We start from the raw sequence: 12,384 nt of genomic DNA, 5'->3' as shown, positions 1-12,384 counted from the left end.
CTCCCCCCCACCATAGTGATACCTTTCATCACCTCTCCATAGGTGGCTAAGGGCAAAGTGATGATGAGGGCTGCAGAGGTGCATCAGCCAGCCCATCCCCTAGTGGTAGGAGGGGGAGACAAGGGTGAGAGGGGTTAAGTAGGTCACAGCCCTGCAGCATTTCTAGGCACCAGGGTTATGCTCTCTGAGAGAGGAAGGATGAGAGGGGGAGAGAGAGACGGTGGCGGGGTCAAGAGGAGAGGACTTAGCAGCAGCAGAAAGTCTGGCTGACATGTCTTTGTTCAGACCCAGTGCTGCAGTGTGCTGCAGTGCAGATGATGTCATCTCCACCTGCTGCCTGCTGCTCTGAATGCGATGCACGTATACTGCAGAGGGAGGTGGGAGGGAGGGAGCGCAGAGCGGGAGGGATGAAAGGAAGGAGGGAAGAGGGGAGCATGCATCCAGCCAAACAGAACTACAACAACACTAACATCACCAACACCATCCCTCATACCTTGTTCCTCCCTCTCTTGACAGTGTATAATAGCACACGTCTACACTGGTCACTCTCACAGTCAGGCAGCTAGGCTGCAGCGACACAGAGCTCTGACTGACAGGGAGCCTGGCACATCATATGAACAGTAACTGACTAATCACTTACCTCAGAAAACACATGCAGACATGTATTAGCTGACAAACAGGAGTTGCTCAAACTGGGTTTGTGTGTTTGAGTGAAAAAAACGGTTTTGTTTCAAATCAAATGAAGAACAGGCCAACAGATTCTCATTCTACAGGCTCCTTCATCCTATAAAGCTATGGCTGACGGTTTGAAATACACTACATAACCCCTTAAATGGTTAAGTGAGAAGGGAACAAAAGTACTCGCTTAAACTCTTCAGGTATAGTCTAAAGCTTCTAGTAATGTCTGTGAGGACTTGAGCCACAGGTTTGGAGCATGCAGGGTAAGTGCAGCACAGTAGAGGACAGGTCTCTGTCCTAGCCGAGGGATATGAGGACAGGACACTATCTATTTCACTGCAGATACACACTGCCCAGGTTGAGAAGGCGCAAGACAGGCACACATTCACACACACACACACACACACAAAATCTCGCGAACACACACACTAACTATGTGAAAGACCGGGCAAACTAGGTACAAGCACTTATTTTGCAGTAAATTAGCTCTCAATGTATGATGTAGTAGCATGGAGTGGAAGGTACATGGAAGGCCACAGGAGACTAGTTAGGTATCAATGATGAATATTCTACACTTTTACTACAACTACTTAGTCTCAATAGTCTGGATGCCAGGCTAACAATATTGAGTCTCAATGGTCTGGATGCCAGGCTAACAATATTGAGTCTCAATGGTCTGGGTGCCAGGCTAGCAATACTGAGTCTCAATGGTCTGGATGCCAGGCTAACAATACTGAGTCTCAATGGTCTGGATGCCAGGCTAACAATACTGAGTCTCAATGGTCGTGATGCCAGGCTAACAATACTGAGTCTCAATGGTCTGGATGCTAGTCTGGATGCCAGGCTAACAATACTGAGTCTCAATGGTCGGGATGCCAGGCTAACAATACTGAGTCTCAATGGTCTGGATGCCAGGCTAACAATATTGAGTCTCAATGGTCTGGATGCCAGGCTAACAATACTGAGTCTCAATGGTCTGGATGCCAGGCTAACAATACTGAGTCTCAATGGACTGGATGCCAGGCTAACAATACTGAGTCTCAATGGTCGGGATGCCAGGCTAACAATACTGAGTCTCAATGGTCTGGATGCCAGTCTGGATGCCAGGTTAACAATACTGACTCTCAATGGTCTGGATGCCAGGCGAACAATACTGATTCTCAATGGTCGGGATGCCAGGCTAACAATACTGAGTCTCAATGGTCTGGATGCCAGGCTAACAATACTGAGTCTCAATGGTCTGGATTTAGAGCAGAAGTGTCGGCTGACACCTTCCTCCTCACACACCAACCTGTGGGTCCGTTAATGCCACTCAACCACTGTTCTACAGCTGGATCCCATCATTATCTTTATGTGACTACTGTATCAAACCACCACATGTACTGATCTAGAAAGGCTGGGTCCAACCTCTGTGACTACTGTATCAAACCACCACATGTACTGATCTAGAAAGGCTGGGTCCAACCTCTGTGACTACTGTATCAAACCACCACATGTCCTGATCTAGAAAGGCTGGGTCCAACCTCTGTGACTACTGTAGCAAACCACCACATGTACTGATCTAGAAAGGCTGGGTCCAACCTCTGTGTGACTACTGTAGCAAACCACCACATGTACTGATCTAGAAAGGCTGGGTCCAACCTCTATGTGACTACTGTAGCAAACCACCACATGTACTGATCTAGAAAGGCTGGGTCCAACCTCTATGTGACTACTGTAGCAAACCACCACATGTACTGATCTAGAAAGGCTGGGTCCAACCTCTATGTGACTACTGTATTAAACCACCACATGTACTGATCTAGAAAGGCTGGGTCCAACCTCTATGTGACTACTGTAGCAAACCACCACATGTACTGATCTAGAAAGGCTGGGTCCAACCTCTATGTGACTACTGTATTAAACCACCACATGTACTGATCTAGAAAGGCTGGGTCCAACCTCTATGTGACTACTGTAGCAAACCACCACATGTACTGATCTAGAAAGGCTGGGTCCAACCTCTATGTGACTACTGTATTAAACCACCACATGTACTGATCTAGAAAGGCTGGGTCCAACCTCTATGCGACTACTGTAGCAAACCAACACATGTAGGCTAGTAAAAAAACTGTGGCTATAGCAAACCCTGCATGTTCAGTAGTTAGAAAGGCTGTGGTCCTACCACCCTCAGAGTCTGTGACTGTGCAGCATATTCTCCTGATTGACAGAAGCTGGTATTTGTGCCTGTCTAAAGGAATAGGTTGCTAGGCTATCTGGCACAGGCTCACACAGCTGGGACCCATGGGTACCCTGATAATCAAAGGCTAAGTTGCCTTTCTTTCTTTGGCATAATGACCAGCTATGTTTGTTCTGTCCATTGTGGGTTTTTTTCTTTAATAGGGGTTTCCTCTTCCTTCAGCTTGTAATGGGTTTATGTGCAGTATTTTTTCTCCTGGACAAAGTATAGGATATTGATGAGAGGTTTGAAAATACAAAAGTTAAGACCACAGAAATAAGTTAATTTCCTTAATTTTCTTTGGGAGAGTGCATTTATCTGAAAACATTGACCCCACAAATGTGTCCGCTTGACACAACAAAGAAACAACAACAAGGGTCGTCATGGGTCAAAACCAGAAGAACACTAGACCTTTCCTTCTGAGAACACTACATAGATAGGATCCAATGTCCTGTAGTGATTATAGCAGGTTAGCGTTTTTCGTCATGAATCTTGATCTGGAGGCAGCTCTGCAGAGTGGTCACTAGTTGGAACAGCCACAAAGTCATAAAACCTAATTTTAAACTTAACCACACTGCAAACCCTAATGCCTAACCCTAACCTTAAATGAAGACCAAAAAGCCAATTATGACTTTGGAGCTGACCCATCTAGCGGAAATAGCTCAGTTCTGCTTCAAGGACAAGCTTTATGTTATGCTCTATATTATTATGGGGGTGGCAGTAGCCCTGAGGTTAGAGAAGCGTGCCAGCAACCAGAGGGTTAACGGTTCGGATTCCAGTGCTGATGGGGGTAAAAATCTGGCGGGGGTGAGCCTGAAACCAGAAGGGTGCCACCTACTGCCAATGTTCCCTTGAGCAAGGAACTAATCTCCTCATTGGGCATTGCACAGCGGCTGCTCTCCAACCTAGTGTGTGTATGTGTGTGTGTATACAGTTGAAGTTGGAAGTTTACATACACCTTAGCCAAATGCATTTAAACTCAGTTTTTCACAATTCCTGACATTTAATCCTAGTAAAAATTCCCTGTCTTAGGTCAGTTAGGATCACCACTTATTTTAAGAATGTGAAATGTCAGAATAATAGTAGAGAGAATGATTTATTTCCACTTTTATTTCTTTCATCACATTCCTAGTGGGTCAGAAGTTTACATACACTCAATTAGTATTTGGTAGCATTGCCTTTACATTGTTTAACTTGGGTCAAACGTTTTGGGTAGCCTTCCACAAGCTTCCCACAATAAGTTGGGTGAATTTTGGACCATTCCTCCTGACAGAGCTGGTGTAACTGAGTTAGGTTTGTAGGCCTCCTTGCTCGCACACGCTTTTTCAGTTCTGCCTACAAATGTTCTATAGGATTGAGGTCAGGGCTTTGTGATGGCCACTCCAATACCTTGACTTTGTTGTCCTTAAGCAATTTTGCCACAACTTTGGAAGTATGCTTTGGGTTATTGTCCATTTGGAAGACCCATTTGCGACCAAGCTTTAACTTCCTGACTGATGTCTTGAGATGTTGCTTCAATATATCCACATAATTTTCCTTCCTCATGATGCCATCTATTTTGTGAAGTGCACCAGTCCCACCTGCAGCAAAGCACCCCCACAGCACGATGCTGCCACCCCCATGCTTCACGGTTGGGATGGTGTTCTTCGGCTTGCAAGATACCCCCTTTTTCCTCCAAACATAACGATGGTCATTATGGCCAAACAGTTCTATTTTTGTTTAAATCAGACCAGAGTACATTTCTCCAAAAAGTATGATCTTTGTCCCCATGTGCAGTTGCAAACCGTAGTCTGGCTTTTTTATGGCGGATTTGGAGCAGTGGCTTCTTCCTTGCTGAGCAGCCTTTCAGGTTATGTCGATATAGGACTTGTTTTACTGTGGATATAGATAATTTTGTACCTGTTTCCACCAGCATCTTCACAAGGTCCTATGCTGTTGTTCTGGGATTGATTTGCACTTTTCGCACCAAAGTACGTTCATCTATAGGAGACAGAACGCGTCTCCTTCCTGAGCGGTATGACGGCTGCGTGGTCCCATGGTGTTTATACTTGCGTACTATTGTTTGTACAGATGAACGTGGTACCTTCAGGCATTTGGAAATTGCTCCCAAGGATGAACCAGGTCTACAAATTTTTTTCTGAGGTCTTGGTTGATTTATTTTGATTTTCCCATGATGTCAAGCAAAGTGGCACTGAGTTTGAAGGTACAGTCGTGGTCAAAAGTTTTGAGAATTACACAAATATTAAATGTTCACAAACTCTGCTGCCTCAGTTTTTATGATGGCAATTTGCATATACTCCAGAATGGTATGAAGAGTGATCAGATGAATTGCAATTAATTGCAAAGTCCCTCTTTGCCATGAAAATGAACTTAATCCCAAAAGAACATTTCCATTGCATTTCAGCCCTGCCACAAAAGGACCAGCTGACATCATGTCAGTGATTATCTCGTTAACACAGGTGAGAGTGTTGACGAGGACAAGGCTGGAGATCACTCTGTCATGCTGATTGAGTTAGAATAACAGACTGGAAGCTTTAAAAGGAGGGTGGTGCTTGAAATCATTGTTCTTCGTCTGTTAACCATGGTTACCTGCAAGGAAACACGTGCCGTCATCATTGCTTTGCAGAAAAAGGGCTTCACAGGCAAGGATATTGCTGCTAGTAAGATTGCACCTAAATCAACCATTTATCGGATCATCAAGAACTTCAAGGAGAGAGGTTCAATTGTTGTGAAGAAGGCTTCAGGGTCGAAATGTGTGTAGGGGTTGAAAAACGAGTTTTAATGACTCCAACCTAAGTGTATGTAAACTTCCGACTTCAACTGTATATCAGAGGGGTTGAATAAAAGCAAGACACGCGGAATGACACTATGATAAATGACAACACAATACCCTTATGCAGCTGTATGAAGGCACAGCTTACACTTGTTAGTCAGCTAAACAGAAGCAATTTCTTAATTTCTAGTTTTTTTTTTTTTTTTACGTTTGGATTATGTGTACATTGCTATTGTATTGCTAGGTATTACTGTACTGTTGGAGCTAGAAACATAAGCATTTGTGATAATATCTGCAAAACTGTGTATGTGACCAATAAACATGGATTTGATTTGATTTAAATCACTGCATGTGTCAGTCACAGCAATGTAAAGTCATCTGTCTGTGTCAGTAATAGTTCTGACTTGTGGTATGATATATTTATGACAGCATCTTGGTAAGTAATAGCCCCCCACTGCTATGTGATGGAAACACAACTATTGACAGTATACTGTGCTCAGCCTGAGTACATGGTAACAGTAAAGGGTTAGCTATTAAGAATAACCAAAAACCATAACTTATGGTAAAGCTATTGAAGAGGCACACACACATTTGCTCAAAAAGTTTCCGAAAAATATAAGAAAGTTATGTTGATTATGTGTGGGAACTTGAATTGGGTCATCACAAATTGCCTTAAGGGGATGCATAGAGAGGAGACACAAAATATCAATTTCCTCCCTCCACAGGTTCCATTTCTGTAAAGCCATGCCCAGAGGCTAGCCATTCCCAGGTAAGCATTTCCACTTCACTGGAGCTGCTCTCATTCCATCAACCATTTCTAAATAGACAAACTCCTGCAGCAGTATATTATTACAATTGCATTTGAAACAAACTACGGCAGGCAAATTATAATAGCTTCTCTGGTTTCTGTGTTTTGCTATCATTAGTTTAACAAGAATTGACATATGCCAATGTCTTACAGGATAAACTGCCTGCAACATGCTACTCTAAAGTTCTGTTATACTTTTCACATAGTCAATACATGCAGTGCATTCCAGTGCACACCAACTCGACAGCTCGTTTTTAGAGGGAAAATAACTTAACTCATATTTTTGGAGAGGGGGAGTGGAATTAGCCTATTAATGATAGGCTACATTCAGAGTTTACATTCAAGTCAACAGACCTGTTACAGTTATTAAACATGACTGGAGGAGCTAAAATAATATGATACTATGTGAACTGCATACGTTTCACAATTCACAAGGCTTATTGTCGCTGTCCACAGCACTGTGGTACTTAACACATTTATGACGACTTTTCACAAATAGACGCGCGCTAATGTCTCTGTCCAAAGCCCCGTGCTGCTGAAAACGTTCTGGCAGACTTTACACAATAAACTACGCGAGCGCTAATTTTGCTATCCACTTCATCGTGTTTCTTAAACTCAAAAACAAGTTGACCAGGAGGGCTCCAGCAGTCTACCTTTTGCGTGCTTACTTGATGTTGGAAAACTAATGATTAGTAACTGACTTCTTTACTTCTCGCGTGCTCATAATACAGAACATACAACGAGACAAAACCAGTTTCACAACTGTGGCCTGTGCCATTGAAAGCATGCAGAAACACGCAGTTGTCGTAAGATGCATATGATTTAGCGACCGAAGCTAAAAAGATAACATGACAGGAGGATGCGACAGCCACCTAGCCTGACTGCTCTTAAATCGCTTCATCAACAAGAGGGGGGAAATGCGCTATTAGAAAACCGTGAAAAGCTATGTAGTAAAAAAAATAAAACACATCTGCAGCATATCGCTGAAGCCATGAGACAAAGTATTTGAAGTGTCCAGTCATCAAAAAGGCATCTCTAGTAGTAGCCTAGCAACTTATTTCACCTACACGTGAACACATCACCCTCTTGCTACTGGCAGAAGACACTGCTTAGACATGCTGATTTTCAGGCTTTTTGAGAGTATCTCGCTCGTAAGCTATAAATAAACTGTCGATAACCTACCTGGCTTTGTGAGTAATACTTATGCTGTGATATTAAGCTGTGAAGCCATGCTACAATTTGAAGCCCATGCATGTTCAGGATAGTGCTGAAACCGATGCTAAGCTACAATTTAATTGACTATGCAAATAAAACTGAAAAGGCATATAATGAGAGATTCAAAAAGTACAGGAAAACAAGCTAGTTCCACACTAACTACTCTACTGCTACAGTGTGAAATGAAGAAGACATTCACAGACAGTACAACTAAACATTTTGAGAAAGCACACAACAAAACATTCGCAACAATAGTAAACGACTGCTTAACCTTACAGGGTATTACTCGTCTTGAAACAATACAGTTAATGCACAGTCAGCCTTGGAGTAATACCTCTAAAGCCTGTGTAACTTAACTTCTCCTGTTAGTCGCCGGTAGATAACACACAGATGCACCACAACACCGTACACCAAAAATATGAAACTAAACATATCTAACCTTCTACTTCATTTTCCATTGGTAGAATCCCCCTGAAAAGAAAAACTGTTTCCCTTCTCTTCAGGAAAAGCAGATGTCATTCACTGGCATCCTGACAAAAGTCCAAGCATGCTGCATTTCAATTATGTGTAGTTTCCCAATTCCCACAGTTTCTAGGTATTGAATGATGCTATGAGTAAAAAAATATCCGTGGTGTGTAGAAGCTCAATAGAGCACTCATCAACAATAGAACAAAGTGGAAGAGCGACGTGAGGGAAGATAGAGAGAGATAAAGACCGCTCACTACTCTTCCCATCATAGCCCCCTCCCCTTCACTTCTTTCTCTCTCCTACCCCCTCCTCCCCCTCCTGCGCTTCTCTCTACTCAGTCCCTCACTAGCCTGCAGTAAAAGAAAAAATATCGCTGCGAGTGGACGTTGTCGTGCGCACGTGCAGCAGGTAAACAGACGCCCTAGTTTTCCCTTCAAGCCGTCTAGCTTTTAAAACCTCGCGCCAACTTGGCGCTCTCATTACTATTTATAATTGTACTTTTACTTTTTCAACCGTCACCGAACTGAGGTGGGTAAATGTTTTGTACAATTCGGGTTTTCTCTCGTTTTATTTTATCTTATGGGGAAAATATTCGACTCATCCTGATATGTAGCCTATAGCTAGACCTACTTCGGTTCATTGTCCCTGAAAGTGAGTAGCATTCAAAGGAGCCGTTGTCTCCCGTGGTAAATGTCAGTTCCAGTCTATATCGATATGATTCATTTGGAGCAAACCGCTTGTTGTCCTGTCTGTCCGTATTTAGCCTACCTAACATTCCCACCGTGACCATGCATTGTGTAGCCTACAATCAGTCTCCTGGTTTGTCATGCGGGTGGGTAGGTAGTTTTACTACAGCGCTTTACTTTCAGATTAAATGGAGAACCAACCGGAGAGGTGAGCAGCTCTGTATGGCCTAATTTGACGTGCACTTTCTTCCTGACGAACCAGTACCCGGTTAGCGAGTGCCACCGGGACCGTCCTGGACCATGGACAGAGAATGATTAGTGGGTAAAAGCCTGTTCTGCAGCTCCCATACCTCAGTGTTTTCTGTCCTGCCCATGGCTCCGTACCTGCAGTGCTGCAGAGGAAAGGAAAAGCGCCCCATCCCCCATTCTGCATTATGACAAATCAAGGCAGACAGGCAGCTGTACATACCATTAGCACATCATAGCACCGTTTTAGAATGAACGGGAAAGAGAGCCCAATAGCTTTAGCTTATACCCTACTGCAAATTTAAACTCGTATTATTATTATTAAAGAACGGGAATTATATGATTTAGGTTATTGAGTGATATAATTATGGATCAATACAGGCACACAAATGGTTAAGTGTCGCATTACATATATAGTAGTTCTGGAATGGTGTCTTTTCTAGGTTACATTTATCTGTGGTGTAGCACGTGTAAAATTTCATTCATGAAGCGTGTAAAGGCAGCGTTATACAATGCATTAGGTGGAAATATGAAAATCTTAGTAGGCCTAGCCTATGTCTTACTATATTCTTTATTTTAATATAATAAATTGTGCTGCTGTAAGATAGCTAGATATTCACTGAGTGAACAAAACATTATGAACACCAGCTCTTTCCATGACATAGACCGACCAGGTGAAAGCTATAATCCCTTATTGATGTCACTTGTTAAATCCACTTCAATTAGTGTAGTTGAAGGGGAGGAGACAGGTTAAATAAGGATTTTTAAGCCTTGAGACAATTGAGACATGGATTGTGTATATGTGCCATTCAGAGTGTGAATGGGTAAGACAAAAATATTTAAGTGCCTTTAAACGGGGTATGGTAGTAGGTGCCAGGCGCACCAGTTTGTGTCAAGAACTGCAACGCTACTGGGTTTTTCACGCTCAACAGTTTCCCGTGTGTATCAAGAATGGTCCACCACCCAGCCAACTTGACACAACTGTAGGAAGCATTGGAGTCAACATGGGCCAGCATCCCTGTGAAATGCTTTCGACACCTTGTAGAGTCCATGCCCCGACGAATTGAGGTTGTTCTGAGAGCAAAGGGTGGCCGGGGGGGGGGGGGTTTCTTAAATCTCACTGAGGTTTCTTAAATAGAGCATTGGAACAATGTTGTATGTAAAGAAAAAGGTGAACTCGCATACCTTCAGTCCTGCCAGGTGCATGGAAAAAACGCTATACTGAATAGAAAGGAAATCTCCAGCACACAAACAATTGCTATGTTGAATTTTTAAACATGAATGGATCAACTGACACCAGTATGAATCAGTTTATCTCATCAATCATCTGGATCCAATCTGAATAAATTCACCTGAGACAAGTGACCAAGGGATGGCCTGTTCTACCACCCAGGCTTAGGTTGCGTCCCAAATGCCACCCTATTCCACATATAGGGCTCTGGTCAAAAGTAGTGCACTATATATGGAATAGGGTACTATTTGGGGGACAGCCTATATCAGCTGCTTCAGGGCACTGTCCATTCTAGCAGGATGAACTTAACAAACACCATGTAGTATTTATGAGTAACATCAGGACAGGTATTAGGCAACAGAGGCATACATCTGAAAAGCCAGCATTAATTATTTGGACATGAACAGAGTGGAAAAATACATAATGTAAATTATTAACATTCATGGCAAATGAGAGGGTCCAAAATAACCGCCAAAATCCAATACAATATCAAGGCAGAGAGCGGGAGAGGGGAATGGGTTAATAGAAGTAGTAATGTAATAGATCAGACTCTGTTTTCCCTCAGTTCCTTAGCTTAGTTTGGAGTGTAGAGTAGTGAGACAGTCTCTCCTAAACTGGTTCTGTGAATGGACTAGTGAGGCAGAGAGTAGTATGAGTGTACTGTATGAATGAATGGTGGAGGGATACACTGGTTCCGCCGCACCGCACTACTCCTGCCTGGGAGCCGGTGGTTCTTGATTATTCAATCCCACTCCCTCAAGGGGCGTCTGCAATGCAGCTGTCCCGTCAGCCTGTTCCAGTCCTCTCCTCCCCTCTCTTCACCATGCCCTACTTTATCCTGTCAACGCACAGTCACACACACTGCAGTAGCAACACTCTCTCCCAGCTCGGCTCCACACACACACACACACACATACATACATACAGAGATAAGCATCCCTGCATTGCCTTACTCCATTGCAGTCTACATATACTAATTCACAAGACTTCCTGTTGCAAAGCCCTTGAGTCCTAATCTTCATTGTGCTGCCAATCACAATTTCCATGTGTGCCAAGCAACATACACTCATGTATGTCATAGTGGTTCTAGGAGCTCTATTTGCAGTAATGCCAAGACTCTAAAATCCATGTTCAACTAAGTCAATTCACTGCAGCTATTAGATATTGATCATGACATGTCTATCAGAACACAATAGCATCCTCTGAAAGACACAGGACAAGGACTGGTGCTCTTCATGGTTCTGGGCCACAGTCCAAATCAAACCCAAGATGAACTGAGTTTCTACTATAGTTGATTCACTGCAACTGGGTTGTTCCACGAAAAGACTGCCTTTTCACTTTGATATTTTAGGTAGAAATTGTGCACCAATATTGAAGTTTCAAAGCCTGTTATATTACAGCATTTTGACATGTCCCTCTGTGACTTCTAGGAACATTTTAACCCACTTGACCCCATAATGTATCTAAGTTTGATCATTATTGTAAAGCCCTAGTTATTGTTGCTTTGACAAAGCCATTTCTGAAGACTGTTATTTATTTCATGTGATTAGTGATTCATCTAATTACATGAAAGGTCTGTCCCTCATTTTAAGGTCAACCCTGTCACATGAACTGAATTCTCGCTTTAATATGGTGTAACTATACATATATATATATATTTTTTTTTTAAATGTTCAAAATAAACATTGAACATCTAAAAGGCTAATCCTAAACTGGTTCTATTCTTTTTGGCTATTTTCAGGTGTTTTGTGGTGGAAAACTGAGGGGGGTCAAGCATAACACGTCAACCCTGTTCCCTATAGATAGACAGGTTAGAATTGTTTTAACAATTACAATTCATTTGTAATTGTAATGAGGCTTGCATTCAATTGCCCCTCCCTGTTGCACACAACAAGCTTCCATTTCCCCTGACATATCGGGATTTATGGCTGATTAAATCATCAACCCTGTTACGGTAAACCCTGTTACTTTATGTGGCACTTAATAGGCTCTTAGTGTAGTCATTTTTGTATTTAAACTCTTGAGATGGGAAAATCCATTTTTTATTAAGTTGAACATGTG

General features: G+C 42.7%; 1 protein-coding gene across 1 annotated transcript in view; it reads right to left on the bottom strand.

Annotated features, from left to right (window-relative positions):
- Positions 1-12,384, bottom strand: part of camta1a (calmodulin binding transcription activator 1a) — a gene marked incomplete at its 3' end in the record, with an annotated part of 435,119 nt that overhangs the window by 15,957 nt on the left and 406,778 nt on the right. The gene's annotated exons all lie outside the window — the stretch shown is intronic.

Source organism: Coregonus lavaretus (genome assembly GCF_964263955.1).
Source record: "Coregonus lavaretus genome assembly, chromosome: 22".
Taxonomy (NCBI): domain Eukaryota; kingdom Metazoa; phylum Chordata; class Actinopteri; order Salmoniformes; family Salmonidae; genus Coregonus; species Coregonus lavaretus.
The sequence above is the reverse complement of the archived record's forward strand: the minus strand, read 5'-3'. Positions and strand labels throughout refer to the sequence as shown.